The sequence below is a fragment of the Hyla sarda genome, unplaced genomic scaffold, assembly GCF_029499605.1.
Source record: "Hyla sarda isolate aHylSar1 unplaced genomic scaffold, aHylSar1.hap1 scaffold_426, whole genome shotgun sequence".
NCBI lineage: Eukaryota > Metazoa > Chordata > Amphibia > Anura > Hylidae > Hyla > Hyla sarda.
In genome coordinates this window covers 151,244-157,243 of record NW_026610441.1, presented here as the reverse complement: position 1 = coordinate 157,243, position 6,000 = coordinate 151,244, and the positions used below count along the sequence as shown (strand labels likewise).

The following is a 6,000-nucleotide window of genomic DNA, read 5'->3' as shown; positions in this document are numbered from 1 at the left end:
GGGAGGAGAGTGCGGACACGCGGGGAGGAGAGTGCGGACACGCGGGGAGGAGAGTGCGGACACGCGGGGAGGAGAGTGCGGACACGCGGGGAGGAGAGTGCGGACACGCGGGGAGGAGAGTGCGGACACGCGGGGAGGAGAGTGCGGACACGCGGGGAGGAGAGTGCGGACACGCGGGGAGGAGAGTGCGGACACGCGGGGAGGAGAGTGCGGACACGCGGGGAGGAGAGTGCGGACACGCGGGGAGGAGAGTGCGGACACGCGGGGAGGAGAGTGCGGACACGCGGGGAGGAGAGTGCGGACACGCGGGGAGGAGAGTGCGGACACGGGGGGGGACGCGGGGAGGAGAGTGCGGACACGCGGGGAGGAGAGTGCGGACACGCGGGGAGGAGAGTGCGGACACGCGGGGAGGAGAGTGCGGACACGCGGGGAGGAGAGTGCGGACACGCGGGGAGGAGAGTGCGGACACGCGGGGAGGAGAGTGCGGACACGCGGGGAGGAGAGTGCGGACACGCGGGGAGGAGAGTGCGGACACGCGGGGAGGAGAGTGCGGACACGCGGGGAGGAGAGTGCGGACACGCGGGGAGGAGAGTGCGGACACGCGGGGAGGAGAGTGCGGACACGCGGGGAGGAGAGTGCGGACACGCGGGGAGGAGAGTGCGGACACGCGGGGAGGAGAGTGCGGACACGCGGGGAGGAGAGTGCGGACACGCGGGGAGGAGAGTGCGGACACGCGGGGAGGAGAGTGCGGACACGCGGGGAGGAGAGTGCGGACACGCGGGGAGGAGAGTGCGGACACGCGGGGAGGAGAGTGCGGACACGCGGGGAGGAGAGTGCGGACACGCGGGGAGGAGAGTGCGGACACGCGGGGAGGAGAGTGCGGACACGCGGGGAGGAGAGTGCGGACACGCGGGGGAGGAGAGTGCGGACACGCGGGGAGGAGAGTGCGGACACGCGGGGAGGAGAGTGCGGACACGCGGGGAGGAGAGTGCGGACACGCGGGGAGGAGAGTGCGGACACGCGGGGAGGAGAGTGCGGACACGCGGGGAGGAGAGTGCGGACACGCGGGGAGGAGAGTGCGGACACGCGGGGAGGAGAGTGCGGACACGCGGGGAGGAGAGTGCGGACACGCGGGGAGGAGAGTGCGGACACGCGGGAGGAGAGTGCGGACACGCGGGGAGGAGAGTGCGGACACGCGGGGAGGAGAGTGCGGACACGCGGGGAGGAGAGTGCGGACACGCGGGGAGGAGAGTGCGGACACGCGGGGAGGAGAGTGCGGACACGCGGGGAGGAGAGTGCGGACACGCGGGGAGGAGAGTGCGGACACGCGGGGAGGAGAGTGCGGACACGCGGGGAGGAGAGTGCGGACACGCGGGGAGGAGAGTGCGGACACGCGGGGAGGAGAGTGCGGACACGCGGGGAGGAGAGTGCGGACACGCGGGGAGGAGAGTGCGGACACGCGGGGAGGAGAGTGCGGACACGCGGGGAGGAGAGTGCGGACACGCGGGGAGGAGAGTGCGGACACGCGGGGAGGAGAGTGCGGACACGCGGGGAGGAGAGTGCGGACACGCGGGGAGGAGAGTGCGGACACGCGGGGAGGAGAGTGCGGACACGCGGGGAGGAGAGTGCGGACACGCGGGGAGGAGAGTGCGGACACGCGGGGAGGAGAGTGCGGACACGCGGGGAGGAGAGTGCGGACACGCGGGGAGGAGAGTGCGGACACGCGGGGAGGAGAGTGCGGACACGCGGGGAGGAGAGTGCGGACACGCGGGGAGGAGAGTGCGGACACGCGGGGAGGAGAGTGCGGACACGCGGGGAGGAGAGTGCGGACACGCGGGGAGGAGAGTGCGGACACGCGGGGAGGAGAGTGCGGACACGCGGGGAGGAGAGTGCGGACACGCGGGGAGGAGAGTGCGGACACGCGGGGAGGAGAGTGCGGACACGCGGGGAGGAGAGTGCGGACACGCGGGGAGGAGAGTGCGGACACGCGGGGAGGAGAGTGCGGACACGCGGGGAGGAGAGTGCGGACACGCGGGGAGGAGAGTGCGGACACGCGGGGAGGAGAGTGCGGACACGCGGGGAGGAGAGTGCGGACACGCGGGGAGGAGAGTGCGGACACGCGGGGAGGAGAGTGCGGACACGCGGGGAGGAGAGTGCGGACACGCGGGGAGGAGAGTGCGGACACGCGGGGAGGAGAGTGCGGACACGCGGGGAGGAGAGTGCGGACACGCGGGGAGGAGAGTGCGGACACGCGGGGAGGAGAGTGCGGACACGCGGGGAGGAGAGTGCGGACACGCGGGGAGGAGAGTGCGGACACGCGGGGAGGAGAGTGCGGACACGCGGGGAGGAGAGTGCGGACACGCGGGGAGGAGAGTGCGGACACGCGGGGAGGAGAGTGCGGACACACTTCTTTCTACTTTGCGGAATAGTTGTTCCCGCTAGTGTCCGGCGCCCCAGTTTGGTTCACCCGGATACAGCTACTTTGTTTTTCACCTTCCCATAGCTCTATTTCTAATGTGTTAGATCTGGTGTAGTGCCCATCCCCCACTCCTCTTCTACTTATATTTTATGTATAATTTACGTTCTTTGCGTAACTGTTCCACAAATATCGCAGCCTGTAGAAGGCCGTCATTTCCGCTTCCATGCGTAGGCCTGGGCGCGCCGACAGTGCAGCAAAGGAGCAGTTCATTGTGCGCAGACGCTCGCAGCCCATGCAGACGTCCCTACTGTGCGCTCAGCCAATCAGGGAATTTATGAATAGTTATGAGGTGGGAGGAGAGCGGTTGTGGGAGCGCAGGGATCTATGGGTATTAGTGACGTCAACCAAGATGGCGGCTCCATAGAGAATAATAGGTCACTACCACCATTAGGGGACCAGGGAGCGATGAAATGGGGCAAGACAGGTAATGAAACCCAATTAGCAACTAGCAGAACTTCCCATTTAATGACACGAGAACCGTATCCTCTGGGCACTTGTTGTAATCAAGCCCCACCCTCTGGGCACTTGTTGTAATCAAGCCCCACCCTCTGGGCACTTGTAATCAAGCCCCACCTTCTGGGCACTTGTTGTAATCAAGCCCCACCCTCTGGGCACTTGTTGTAATCAAGCCCCACCCTCTGGGCACTTGTTGTAATCAAGCCCCACCCTCTGGGCACTTGTTGTAATCAAGCCCCACCCTCTAACCAGCCAGTCACCTCATCATCATCCTCATGCAGGGCGGGGCCAGTCATCTCATGATTAGGGGCGGAGTCAAGTGTCTCAACATATGTAGGTGCAGGGTCAGTGACTGATAAAACTGATTCACAGGCTGCAGAGCATGCGCACTATACTTCCATTACTCCTCCCCTCTGTAGACAGGGAATAGAGCATGCGCACTCCAGACAGCGGTTGTTTGCGGTGAAAAAGCTGATCCCCCTCACTGTATAAACAACATGGATGAGACCTTCCCGGTCCTACGCGCCCACAGTCACACTGCACACACCCGCTCCCGTCCCCTCACCCGACGGGTCACTGCATCACCTGACCACAACACGAGCCTCAGGAGCCCGAGCGTTATACCGCCTCCATCCGCCACACTCTGCCGGAAAAGACCTTCCTGTTATGCCACACTCTGCCGGAAGTGACCTTCCTGTTGTGCCACACTGTGCCGGAAGTCACCTTCCAGTTATGCCACACTCTGCCGGAAGTAGACATTCTCTTATTCGTGCTCGCCCCGGAAGTGACCTTCTGTTATGCCACACTCTGCCGGAAGTTACCGTGCTGTTATGCCGCACTCTCCCGGAAGTGGTTGCCGGTGACGGGCTCTTCTGCTGTGGCGTTTGGTTTCAGCAGAGATCAGGTGATGGTGGCGGCGCCGGGACGGTATGGGCTGGGTCGGCTTGTCACGTGATCTGTGTCCGTCCTCCCCTTTTGGTTATTTATCTATTCTACCCTTATAGAAACAACATTGTCAGCGACGCCGCACAGCACCGCAAGGGATGATGGGAGTGATACATTGTATGTGATAGGAGATTAGATTGTGATCTCCTGGGGTCAGGGATGATGGGAGTGATACATTGTATGATAGGAGATTAGATTGTGATCTCCTGGGGTCAGGGATGATGGGAGTGATACATTGTATGATAGGAGATTAGATTGTGATCTCCTGGGGTCAGGGATGATGGGAGTGATACATTGTATGTGATAGGAGATTAGATTGTGAGCTCCTGGGGTCAGGGATGATGGGAGTGATACATTGTATGATAGGAGATTAGATTGTGAGCTCCTGGGGTCAGGGATGATGGGAGTGATACATTGTATGATAGGAGATTAGATTGTGATCTCCTGGGGTCAGGGATGATGGGAGTGATACATTGTATGATAGGAGATTAGATTGTGAGCTCCTGGGGTCAGGGATGATGGGAGTGATACATTGTATGATAGGAGATTAGATTGTGAGCTCCTGGGGTCAGGGATGATGGGAGTGATACATTGTATGTGATAGGAGATTAGATTGTGAGCTCCTGGGGTCAGGGATGATGGGAGTGATACATTGTATGTGATAGGAGATTAGATTGTGATCTCCTGTGGTCAGGGATGATGGGAGTGATACATTGTATGATAGGAGATTAGATTGTGATCTCCTGTGGTCAGGGATGATGGGAGTGATACATTGTATGATAGGAGATTAGATTGTGATCTCCTGGGGTCAGGGATGATGGGAGTGATACATTGTATGATAGGAGATTAGATTGTGATCTCCTGGGGTCAGGGATGATGGGAGTGATACATTGTATGATAGGAGATTAGATTGTGATCTCCTGGGGTCAGGGATGATGAGAGTGATACATTGTATGATAGGAGATTAGATTGTGATCTCCTGGGGTCAGGGATGATGGGAGTGATACATTGTATGATAGGAGATTAGATTGTGAGCTCCTGGGGTCAGGGATGATGGGAGTGATACATTGTATGATAGGAGATTAGATTGTGATCTCCTGTGGTCAGGGATGATGGGAGTGATACATTGTATGATAGGAGATTAGATTGTGATCTCCTGGGGTCAGGGATGATGGGAGTGATACATTGTATGATAGGAGATTAGATTGTGAGCTCCTGGGGTCAGGGATGATGGGAGTGATACATTGTATGATAGGAGATTAGATTGTGATCTCCTGGGGTCAGGGATGATGGGAGTGATACATTGTATGATAGGAGATTAGATTGTGATCTCCTGGGGTCAGGGATGATGGGAGTGATACATTGTATGTGATAGGAGATTAGATTGTGAGCTCCTGGGGTCAGGGATGATGGGAGTGATACATTGTATGATAGGAGATTAGATTGTGATCTCCTGGGGTCAGGGATGATGGGAGTGATACATTGTATGATTGGAGATTAGATTGTGATCTCCTGGGGTCAGGGATGATGGGAGTGATACATTGTATGATAGGAGATTAGATTGTGATCTCCTGGGGTAAGGGATGATGGGAGTGATACATTGTATGATAGATTAGATTGTGATCTCCTGGGGTCAGGGATGATGGGAGTGATACATTGTATGATAGGAGATTAGATTGTGATCTCCTGGGGTCAGGGATGATGGGAGTGATACATTGTATGATAGGAGATTAGATTGTGATCTCCTGGGGTCAGGGATGATGGGAGTGATACATTGTATGATAGGAGATTAGATTGTGAGCTCCTGGGGTCAGGGATGATGGGAGTGATACATTGTATGATAGGAGATTAAATTGTGATCTCCTGGGGTCAGGGATGATGGGAGTGATACATTGTATGATAGGAGATTAGATTGTGAGCTCCTGGGGTCAGGGATGATGGGAGTGATACATTGTATGATAGGAGATTAGATTGTGATCTCCTGGGGTCAGGGATGATGGGAGTGATACATTGTATGATAGGAGATTAGATTGTGATCTCCTGGGGTCAGGGATGATGGGAGTGATACATTGTATGATAGGAGATTAGATTGTGATCTCCTGGGGTCAGGTATGATGGGA

General features: G+C 58.0%; 1 protein-coding gene across 1 annotated transcript in view; it reads left to right on the top strand.

Moving 5' to 3' along the window:
* Positions 1–3,682: 3,682 nt before the first annotated feature.
* The window catches only part of MEA1 (male-enhanced antigen 1), a 58,803-nt gene continuing 56,485 nt past the window's right edge, over positions 3,683–6,000 (top strand). The window contains exon 1 of the mRNA XM_056553884.1: positions 3,683–3,839. The gene's annotated coding sequence lies outside the window, so the exon portion shown is untranslated. The remainder of the gene's footprint in view (positions 3,840–6,000) is intronic.